Genomic DNA, 12162 nt, shown 5'->3' with positions numbered 1-12162 from the left:
ATTTTTCACCGAATTTTCGGTATTGTGTAGCTAACTAACCTCATAACTGATTATACATTATTTTCTATCTCATTTCAAGGTCAGTAACCTTCGTTTTGACATTTCCGGGCCTGGCCTGTCCGGGCCTGTTTCGGTTATAGTCCGTCCTTTGTCATTGAATACCGCTCGCTCGTGAACCATCGTCGTCTCCTGACTTGTCATTCATTATATCTTCCTTATTTCCACAGAAAATACAGATGTTCTCTTTTAAGGGATCTGAATCATCACCGCTTTCCTCTGAATCATCACTCTCTCTCTTTCTTTCTGCTCTTTCTAGCCCACTTGTGTTAAATTTGCATTGGCAAGACTTGTGCCAGAGCATAGTATCTGATGAGGTCTTAAACAGCAATGGTTTCTTCAAAATTTGGTGTTACTGACAGTTATTTTTGAATTTGGTAAAAGCACTGACATTGTTCTGGAAGGATCTGTATGGTTCAGACTTATGTCCAGATCCTGGTGCATTTAAGGGACACCTCAGTCCTTCAGTGGTGGCCTGCTGACATATCACAAGTCCTGCCCAATCCATTCTGCGTGGTCAATAAACACCTGAAAAGTACAAAAACATTTTCTTCGTAGACTTCATTCCAGTCTTTTCTGAAGCAAAATGTGACGATGATGGGAAAGAACCAGATGTCGCAAATACAAATTGTTACTTCCTGGTAAAAAGAGTCGACAAATTCTTCTGTTTTATATTGTTTTGGCAAATGAAATATTTCTCATGACATGGTAACCACATGCACAATTGAATCAAAAATGTGACATTTTTAAAGGGCCAGTAATTCATGGGAACAAGTCCAAATCCAAATTGGATGTCTTCCATGCGACTCGTTGGCCTTGGTTGTGTCACAAAATATATTTTTTGCAGCTCCATGCCATATAAACATATGGCCATGGGCCCAGTGGGACAACACTTATAACATGTCATTACTTCCACCACCGAAGGTGGATTGAGGTTATGTTTTCACCCCTGTGAGTTTGTCTGTCTCTTTGTGAACAAAATGTCTCAAAAAGTTGTGGACGGACTCGGACGAAATTTGGTGGAGAGGTTTAGTGGGTGGCAAGGAAGAATTGAACCAATTTTGGTGAAGACCCGAATCCGGATCTGGATCAGATAATTTTAAGTGATTCTTCACCATTGAGATATAGGGCTAAAACCGATATATAGCACGATATCTCAAAAGGTTATGGACGGATTCAGACAAAACTTGGTCGACAGGTTAGGTGTGTGACAAGGACAAATTGATTTTATTTTGGTGAAGATTCGAATCTGGATCAAAATACGAGAATTTATAAATTTTATAAGCGATTCTTCACCATTGAGAGATGGTGCCAAAAACAATATATAGCATGATATTTCAAAAGGTTGTGGACGACTTATGACAAAACATGGTGGATGCGTTGGGAAGGTGAGAAGAACAAGCGTTACGCCTAGGTCCCCCGTCGGTGAAGTGATGTGAGTTGACAAAGTGGAAGACGCAGAAAGCATGCTATGATATGATATTTCGCTCACAAGGTTCAGACATACATGGAGGCGGCCATCTTGGATATTGACGTGGCGACCCAATTTTCAATAGCCTTCTTCCTTGTGCCTAGATACACCCACACACCAGATTAGAAGTTGGTACTTCGCTTATTTTTCAAGATATTCCGCTCACAAGGTTCAGACATACATGTCGGCGGCCATCTTGGATATTGACGTGGCGACCCAATTTTCAATAGCCTTCTTCCTTGTGCCTAGATACACCCACACACCAGATTAAAAGTTGGTACTTCGCTTATTTTTCAAGATATTCATCTCACAAGGTACAGACATACATGGCATCAGATATACATGGCGGCGGCCATCTTGGATTTTGACGTGGGTTGCACCCACACACCAAATTTGAATGCGGTCCTTCGCTTACGCACGCCCGCACGCAAACACGCACGCACACACGGACGGACGGACGGACGGACACACGGACGGAGGGGAAAGCCATAGTCCCCCTTTCGCTACGCTGTGCGACGGGGGACAACAAGCCGATTCGATTTTGGTTCAGGTCCGGATCCAGATCTGACCTATCAGTGGGATAGAAAACGTAAACTGTTCAGCCTGAAGGGGTATGCTGTCTACTGAGTGATGTTCTAGTATATTCAGGTTGTAGGCCTTGTGTTAATGTTGTTGACCAAAACACAATTTTCGGAATTAATGGTGAATTCATTGAGCCATGCACCGAGGTGTGTATCAGCACCATGTCTCCCTCCCTGTCACCCCTCCACTGAACACCCGCACCTCTCTCGTCCCAACAAGCAATGTCGGCCATACATTTTGGCAAGTACCTATGTAACTGTCCATTTAATTGTCCATTTGTGTATTTAATTTGTGTTCTTTATTGATTTGTTTAATAATTGTCTCTAATATGTAGTTAAGTACTTGGTTAAAGTTATGTCATTAAAGTTATTAATAAAGTTATTAAAGTTATGAAAATGTTCCCTGGGAACGCATCCCCCTATTATAACACTACCGCTATGAGACTATCTCACCTGCTTTACATCATTTTATTGTAATGTTGCACTTTCTAGGAACGCATCCACAACATTGTGGAAACTTGATATAGTTTGAAATTAACAATTACACAATTTATTACAGAAAATATCACACTTTGCAATTTTTTTAATTTATGCATTTCGATTTTTTAAATAAAGACCTGGAGGGATGAGTTTGGGGAGTTGAAGGAATTAATGTGACGTCACGATTTCGCCAGTGACGTCACATTATTAATTCCTCTTGATCCAAATGGCGGTTCAATCTTACATAGCGAACAGCGTATTTCGAGCTCGGATTCCGATTCCGATTCCACCGTCATTAGCATCTCTGAAGGTTCTCAGTATGTTGAAACTGATCAGTGGGATGAAAACTGAAGAGAGTGAGGGAGTTTGTTCCAGAGGCGGGAGAAAAGAGGAATGAAAGAGTGAAGGTGAGCAGAGAGTCTTGATTTTGGCAGTTTCACCAGAAGAGGGATGCTGGCAGATCTTGTGCGACCTGTAGGAATATTTGGGGGACAGAGCCCAGAGAGAGCTGGGGGAGCAGGCCGGAGAGGAGTCGGTAGAAGACGGAAAGACCACCTACCTGCCTGCGGTGAGAGAGAGAGAAAGGCCCTCGGAGATAGCTTCATCGCGGGAGATTCCAATGATTCTGAAAGCTTTGGTTTCAACAGCGTGAAGCCGAGCTAGGTGTGAGGCAGGAGCACCAGCCCAGAGGGGGGAACAGTATTCCATTGAGCTGCGGATGAAAGCCTTGTATGTGGTGAGGAGCTCAGGTGTGCCGAGGAAGGACTTCGCACATTGGAGGATGCCCAGTCGGCAATTAGCTTTGGAGGCCAGCTTGGAAATGTGTTTTTCCCAGGAAAGATCATGGAAGATTGTGAGATCCAAGAGATTTAGTGACAGAACTTCTTGGAGAGGATTGTTGAGAAAGTAGATGGGAGGGTTGTCCAGTCGGTCTTTTCGAAGAGACATAGTGAGAGTATGAGATTTGTCAGGATTGAAAGACATGTTCCACTTGTTTGACCACTGATTTTGACCAGGTCTGACCATGTCTTAAACCATAGATAAATCAATTCTGAGTAAGTTTCCAGGGAAAAAGTATCGACTTATACACCGAAAAATCCAGTAATAAACAAGCAAGAGCAGATTCAATCTCAAGTGACATTTCACCCGTTTCCTAGCGAGCTTCCTCAGGCCAGCAGCCCAGGAGCCTCGACACATGTCCACTTTTATTACCGAGGCGACTATTCATGTGCGGTCACGTGCCAGTGTGAGAGATCAAATATGCAGTGTTTTTATTTTGCCAAACCTTAAAGAGGAACCCAAGGGAACGTTTTTTGATATTTTTTTTGGCCAATTACAGTGTCGATAAAAGCCCTAGTGTCGATTTTCGATTTCGCCAGTGACGTCACATTATGAATTCAGCTTGATCCAAATGGCGGCTTTACATAGCGAACAGCGTATTTCGAGCTCGGATTCCGATTCTGATTCCACCGTCATTAGCAACTCTGAAGGTTCTCAGTATGTTGAAACTGATCAGTGGGATTTTTTGACTAAACTATTGGAGACAAATTCAGTGATGGAAACTGCAATGTCTTTGTTATAAAGATGTGGACGCACAGATAGGATCAAGCACCATCTTTATTCCAGGCAACGGAATGTTAATGATGATGTCATCGGTGCCTCCATTGTGATGTCATAATTCGACGAGTACAAAACTTCATCCTATCAAGATGAAATTTCTTGAGCGTCATGTACGCATAAATTGGTGGAGAAAAAAATAATAATGATGACGTCATCGGTCACATGGTTCGACCGCCATCTTGGAAAAAAACGAAAAACTTTGCACCTCCATATCTCCAAAAGCACTGAATAGTAAAAATTGAGGCATGGCTCATTGTAAAGAACTCTCCATGGGGAATAAAATATGTTAACGATGATGTCATAGGTGCCTCCATTATGACGTCATAATTCGACAAGTACAAAACTTCATTATATCAAGAGGAAATTTCTTGAGCACCATGCAGGCATAAATTGGTGGAGAAAAAAAAATGATGACGTCATTAGTCCCATGGTTCGGCCGCCATATTGGAAAAATCAAAAACATTTGCACCTCTATATCTCTGAAAGCGCTGCATAGCAAAAAATTGAGACATGGCTCATTGTAAAGAACTCTCCATGTGGAATAATATCTGTTAATGATGATGTCATAGGTGCCTCCATTATGACGTCATAATTTGAAAAGTACAAAACTTCATCCGATCAAGATGAAATTTCTTGAGCATAATCTAGGAATAAATTAGTAGAGGAAAAAAACAATGATGACGTCATCGGTCACGTGGTTCGGCCGCCATCTTTGTTTTAACACAAAAGCCTTAAAAACCAATGAAAATACATCCTGGTGAGGGTTTGCACTCTCTGATTGCTCTTTCTTGTTGTTGTGAAAGATCTTGATACATTAAGTAGATTCTGCTTGCATTCTGGAAACAGCTAATTAACTCAAGTAAATTAAGAATCAGTGATCAGAATCCGCTTTTTTATTATTACAGTTTACAGATGTAATCATTTTAATGTAAATACTAGGGGTAACCTGTGAAAATCACGGGCATAAATAGTGTTCATGTTCATACCAACTAACTTGTTAAGAAGTGATTATTACCATGAATGAATGAATGAATGAATGATCGTTTTAAGGCCATTTTCCCCGCTAGAGCGGGGGTTAGCCTTGGGGGCCCCATGACAATCATGGTTCCCTGTTTGAGGCAATGTTTTTTTTTATGGCCGGATGCCCTTCCTGACGCCAACCCTTAGTCGCCTCTTACGATGCGCAGGGATACGGTGTACCCATTCTAAATCGGGGTACACACCGGGACCATAAATCCACATATTTAACTTGGTGCAGCATTTTAGGTTGAGTCCATAGTGTAAAGTAACATCAAAGAGTGTTGTTAAATACAGCATTTTGAGTACACCAGTGTGAGGCAAAGGGACCTTGGTTGGTCTGTGGGTCAATTTGGATGGAAATATCTTTCCAGCTGGTTGCTCTGGAAAATGCAACGTGATCGCATTTATATTTGTATTAAAAGGCGTAGCATGCCTCTCGAGTCGCTGCGCGTCCGGCACACATCGGGACGTCTTCTTCTTCTCCTCACTATCAAGTGCAGCGTCTCACTGTGCGTAAAACAAAATGGCGCGAGTTATTCAAAACTTTTCACTGATTTTCAGCTTTTATTCCACAGTTATAGACATTTGGAGACATAGGTATGCTTATATGGAAGGGTTAGACATAACTACATAGTATCACACATATCTTAGGGCGACAGTAGCAAAAGCTGGAGAGAGGTTCCGATTACAAACTTCAGAAATAAGCGTTTTAATGATATAGATGATATATATGACAGATGTTGCAAAATAAAACTATTCTTTACATACTAAAGGGTTGCTAGGCAACGTGAATAATCAGAGTTTATGATTCAATGTCGAAGATGAACGTTAAGTAGTGGATCTGAAACTCATCAGCCAAAGTGGAAAACCAACAGTAGTTGTTATATCGTCTTGTAGTGAAAGGTTTGAGAGTATGATTTTTGATTGATTGATTTCATGTGATTTCATGCGCTATCCACGTGAAAGGTGTCCATAAAGCAAAGAGCAAATGCACATGGAGGCACAAGCAACTCCTCTCATAACTGTCAGCTTTTCTGGACAATACCAGACGCAGAGCTAATTATAAAACAGTTAACGTATTTCCTGGAGAAGGCACAAAGGTCAACCAGAAGCAGAACAAGCCTGTATCATTACTAAGCATTCTGGATTGTACGAGGGTCTGGCAATTGGCAGCAGATCTTGGTGACATGTGTATCCTTGAAATATAGGAAGAACAGGTTGGAGACAAAACCTGATACTCTCACCTGACTCATCCAAAACAGTTACAGCAATTTGATTACCCTATGAGTCACGAATGAGTGAAAGCTACGAGGGCAAGACAGCAAAATCCAAAGAACCCAATAAATCCAAGCCCAAGGGTTCAAAGTATGACTATTTGCAGTGGAAGTCAGAGCAAGAGGATAGGTGGGTGCATCAGCATATAGTCTCGTCAAACAGCTAAGACTGTCAGCCAGTGCCATCCAAGAGTGATTTGGGAATTTGCAGAAGCAGCTGAAGAAGCATCCTGCTGGGTGTGCATGAAGAGGAGTCAGAAAGGTGAACGAACAACTGAACCTCAAATGCAGACAGATTAAAATCCTCCAGAAAAGGATTGTTTTACAGAGAGGGCCATAGGGCAACGCCGTCTGGAACAGTATTTGTCTGTCCATCCGGAGTACGTATGTCCCTCACAACTGTCCACCAATCAGAGCTGATGATCTGGTCACATGGCAGGGGGACAGCAGATCCTCCACTCAGCACATCCAAGCCTGGCCGAGCTCTTGTTAGACTATCGGTCTTGTTTAATTTATCCAGAAAAGGACTCCCAACTAACTCTAAGACCTCAAATACTAACCTTGAGAAACACATGAATAGTGTTCTGTAAAAGAGAACGTAGCATCCTTTGGCAATACCATCTACTCATTCTGTCAAGAGAGATTTAGAATCCAAGGTTCAAAGTAGAAGAAGGTACCCATAAAATTGTGAGGTCAAAATAAAATAGAACACATCGTCCAGCAAAAGAATCTTGTAAGAAAGTAATGGAAAAGAGCTCGTGAAGTTTGAAAGAAAACTTGGGTTGAAATAAGTATGGAATCACCTGAGGATGCAGCATGTTGCAGTGCCGGATTAAAGGGGGGCAACCCTGGAGCTAGACCCGGGGCCCTGCACAGAAAGGCCCCCACAAAGCAGGCTTCTGGGCAATCTGGGCACAAAAATACGATGATGTGAGGCAGTGACGTATCGAGGAAAAACGACGCTCGGGACGACATGTCAAATTGCCCCCGCTCGCAACTCACATGCTGAATTAAACACAAAGCCCAATTTATTAACTTTCTAACAAATCAAATAAGCACATTTGCAAGTAAACAGTTAAAGTTTTGTTTTCTGCCTTTGTTTTGTTTTCTTTTCAAAAAATTGTGGAAATTATGTAAAGAAAATGAATCTTTGATAAATTGTATGAAAATTGGCCCCCATTATTCAATAAGATGCCAGAAGTATTCGAAAAGCATAAAAACAATGTCACTTCCACGTCCTCGCGTCAAGAGAAGAAAAACATAGGGGCAATACCCCTGGCGCTCACCTGGTAGAATAAACAGTATATTGCACCGACTAAAGGTATTTTAAACCAATTTCAATACTTGCCAGAAGACAGGGCAGCATGAAGAATCATACTAACATGATCATAAGACTTTAAACAAACAAACAAACGAAAAAATACCTATTTTGGGGGGCAACCTCCTCCCCCCCTCCCACCCCGAGTACCTCCTCAGACCCCAATTTTTCCAAATCCTTGAAGAAGCATTGGTACATCACGGATGATGAAGGTTGTGGTGAAGTTTCATCAAAATTGTGTGTGTAGGTTCTGAGAAAAAAGCAAATACCTATTTTGGGGGCCAAGCCCCCCCATAGACAGCCTTAGACCCCAGTTTTTTAAATGCCAGGAAAACACTTTGGTACAACACAGGTGATTAAAGTTGTGGCCAAGTTTCATCAGAATTGCATATGTTGTCTCTGAGAAGAAAGCAAACCTATTTTGGCAGCAACCCTCTCCCCCTCTCACCCCGCCCCCCCCCCCACCCCCCCTCGCCGTAGATCACCAAAAGGGCAGTTTTTATTAATGCCGTGAACAAACTTTGGTACATCATGGCTGGTGAAGGTTGTGGTGAAGTTTCATCGAAATCGTGTGTGTAGTTTCAGAGAAGAAAGCAATATCTATTTTGGGGGTCAAACCTGGACCTATTCTGGCCCCCCCAGAAACCCCCAAATGGGGCAGATTTTTTAAAATACCTTGAACAACCTTTGGTACATCACGGGTGATGAAGGTTGTGGTAAAATTTCATCGAAATATTGTGTGTAGTTTCAGAGGAAAAAGCAAATTCCTATTTTGAGGGGACAAACCTGGATACACTTTGACCCCCGGTAAAACCCCCTTAGACCCCGATTACTTTAATGCCATTAACAACTTTAGTCACAACACAACAAATATCATTTGTGCCAAATTTGGTTGCAATCCTATCAGCCTTTTCGGAGAAGAAGTTTCAAGTGTTTACGGACGGACGGACTGACGGGCTAACTGACTGATGGGCTGACGGACTGATGGGCTGACTGATGGGCTGACGGACTGATGGGCTAACGGACTGATGGGCTAACTGACTGATGGGCTGACGGACTGATGGGCTAACGGACTGATGGGCTAACTGACTGATGGGCTGACGGACAGACTGATGGGCTGACAGACTGATGGGCTAACGGACTGATGGGCTAACTGACTGATGGGCTGACGGACTGATGGACAGACTGATGGGCTAACTGACTGATGGGCTGACGGACTGATGGGCTGACGGACTGATGGACTGATGGGCTGACGGACTGATTTACGGACAGACTGATGGACTGACTGATGGACAGACTGAAGGACTGATGGACTGATGGGCTAAAGGACTGATGGGCTGACAGACTGACTGACGGACAGACTGATGGGCTGATAGACTGATGGACTGACAGACAGGCTGATGGACTGACAGACTGATGGGCTAACAGACTGACTGACGGACAGACTGATGGACTGACGGAGTGAAGGGTTTACGGACTGACAGACTGATGGGCTGACGGAGTGAAGGGTTGACGGACTGACAGGCTGACTGACGGACTGCCTGATGGACTGACTGACAGACAATGCTCCATCGCATAAGCTCCCCTGAACTTCGTTCTGGGTGAGCTAAAAAGAGAAGAAAAACGGCTGCACAAGCAACCTCAGCATGCTAACCCTGCAAAGATGGAAGCAGAGAGAACGAGAGCTCCATGATGATGATAACATCAATCACAAGAGAATCCTGACACTGGGGGGGGAAGAGTTCTTTTATAAGTTCGACTTCTCAAGATTTTGCTAAGATGTCGATCAGCAGCAAGACCCTGAGGTCACGTGGCTTCTCCCCTCTGTGAAGCGCCATGTCGCATCAGCTCGCCACCCCTCGACCTTCAAAAAGGGAATTCTACCATTTTTGCTTACGTAATAAATAGATGATACTCTGTTGGTGTTTTATCTGATAGGATTTCAAAGAAAAAAAAGAAAATTAATTTTCAATCTTTAAAAATCGTGCGAATAAATTCTGCTTTTTTGTTCTTATACCTTTCTCACCTGTACAAATGAGCCGCGAACACTAATGAGGCGTGAACGCCGAACTGCAATGAGCGCGAACGCCTCGGCCCTCGCCTGCTTAGTTTCCCGGCATGCCACGCGCTCTTTCTGCCCGCCTCGCGCCTCCTCTCTCGGGGACATCGTTGGCCGCAACCATTGGTCAGAAAACGGAGGGTGGGGCCATTTGCACATTTTAACTCCTCCCTTCGCTTGCGTTATCATGCGCCGTGGCAAAATGGCACGAAGTGTCGATATAGACAGTGGGCCCAGAAATCATTATCCCTTCAGATTTGTGATTCCATGACCTACATCTGGGGTGGGAGGGAAAATGGTGGCAAATGATAGTCTATAGGGCCTAGAACAACATACTCTTTTTCACACACGCAAATCTTGCGCATGCGCGAAAACCGACCGAACGATCATTTAGAGTAGTGTGTGTTGCCTCTTGAAGTACTTTTTTTTCCTCCACAAGAACAGACGTAGGAATGTCATTTACATAGACAATGTCACCTTGTGACCTCATATGAGGAGTGATGAAGCAAAGTTGAGGGAATTTCTTGATCAGCCTCTGTTTTAGATACCCTGTCTTATATGACCGTGCATCAACTCCATTGGTTTCCTTTATCTGCTTGATGAACAATTCATGAAGCTTTTTGAGTCTCATGATCTTGTTCTTGATGATTCGGGCCTCCACTGTCTTGGAGAAGACCTCAAAGGCTTGAAAATAAGACGTTTCACCGGTGTTGTCTGCTCTGGCTGGCTTTGTTAAGTAACAGGTGAAATCACGGTAGCATGAGGTATGATACCTCACCTCGATGGCCACACAATCTTGGTCTTTTATCTGCATGAGCAGTGCTTCATTCCCACTGTCTGCTGCTGCTTGCTTCAAATGTACTGCATCTACAGAAGAACATCTGACGAGGCTTTCTCTTTTTCTGTTGCCGGTGACTCTGCACACCACAGTTTTTTTTCCTTCTGACACAGAATACAAATGTTTGGCAAAACATACTTTGACCTACGTGGCACTGAAGGTCGATCAAAACTGGAGCGAAGAACCCGTCTCTTTTTTGCTGGTGGTACATCTTCTTCAACAGTTTTTCCACCATTGTCATCTTGGGGTGTGGATGCTGTAGAAAAAATAAACAAAGATAAAAATTATCGACACACACAGAAAAAATATTGAAAATGAATCGGCATTTAGACCCTACCGTGCTGACATTTGACGGTTACTTTTGTACATATAAGAGCTTGAAAAAGTTGAAGGGTAATTGTCAGGTAATGTGATGCGCAGTGGGGACTAGGTTTATGTGTCTCATCATCAAATTATCATGGAGGTACCTGCGCACATAGGTCCTAGGATGTTCCGTCAAAAATTAAAAGTAAACCAAACTTCAATAAAAAAAAAAAAAAGGATTGCGTGATATAAATTATTCCAAAGAACATTGATGCAAAAAATCCGAACAAAAAACTCACATTGAGCTTCATTTCTTGGAGGGAACATTGCCATTTCATTTGAGATCCACCATCATTTTTGTGTTGTGCACCTATTTCTGTGCCCCCATATTCATTTATACGCATTTTGCAATCTATTTGGGGAAACTGTGAGCTTTTCTGTCTTAAAAAAAATGATAAATCCTCATTGCATTGCAATGTTCTCGCCAATTTTTTAATGAATCTGAATGACAAAATTGTTACTAAAATAATCATGTGTGTTGTGCCTTCTCTTCTATGGTATTCGTGCATTTACGCAGATTCGCGGATGCACAGACATAGTTCTAGGAGCCTCCAGGTAGATCTACATCAACCATGTAAGAAAATTGACAACCACTACTAGTTCCAAAATCCATTGTGCTTTGCACGCGTGGGTTCGGATCCCATCCTCGTCGCCATGTAAGGTATCTTGACAAACTACGATTGATTGTAGCACACGTTTATTGACTCTGCCGATACAGGCCCGATTAACTGCAGCGCCATCCGAGCTGGGGCGTAGGGATACAATGCGGTCACGGTGTAGGGATACAACGGTGAATATTTGCAGCTTCATACATGACATATAGGCACTAGTATACTACTAGCGGTAACCCGTGAAAATCACGGGTATAAATCGTGTTTATGTTCATACAAACGAACTTGTTAAGAAGTGAGGTGGTCCACCTACCAGGCAGGTAGGTGGTCTTTCTGTCTTCTACCGACTCCTCTCCGGCCTTGCACCCCCAGCTCTCTCTGTGCTCTGTCCCCCAAATATTCCTACAGGTCGCACAAGATCTGCCAGCAACCCTCTGATGGTTAAACTGCCGAAATCTCGGCTCTCTGCT

At 43.1% G+C, this 12162-nt stretch overlaps 1 long non-coding RNA gene across 1 annotated transcript; it reads right to left on the bottom strand.

Moving 5' to 3' along the window:
- Positions 1 to 5087: 5087 nt before the first annotated feature.
- LOC137417599 (uncharacterized) lies at positions 5088 to 9957 on the bottom strand. The gene is made up of 3 exons (XR_010982472.2): positions 9848 to 9957; positions 7307 to 7411; positions 5088 to 5736 (listed from the first exon to the last, which is right to left on the bottom strand). It is a non-coding gene; the product is annotated as an uncharacterized LOC137417599 (long non-coding RNA).
- Positions 9958 to 12162: the final 2205 nt, after the last annotated feature.

This window comes from Myxine glutinosa, chromosome 2 (assembly GCF_964187855.1).
Source record: "Myxine glutinosa chromosome 2, kmMyxGlut1.1, whole genome shotgun sequence".
NCBI lineage: Eukaryota > Metazoa > Chordata > Myxini > Myxiniformes > Myxinidae > Myxine > Myxine glutinosa.
This window is presented reverse-complemented; position numbering and strand designations above follow the sequence as displayed.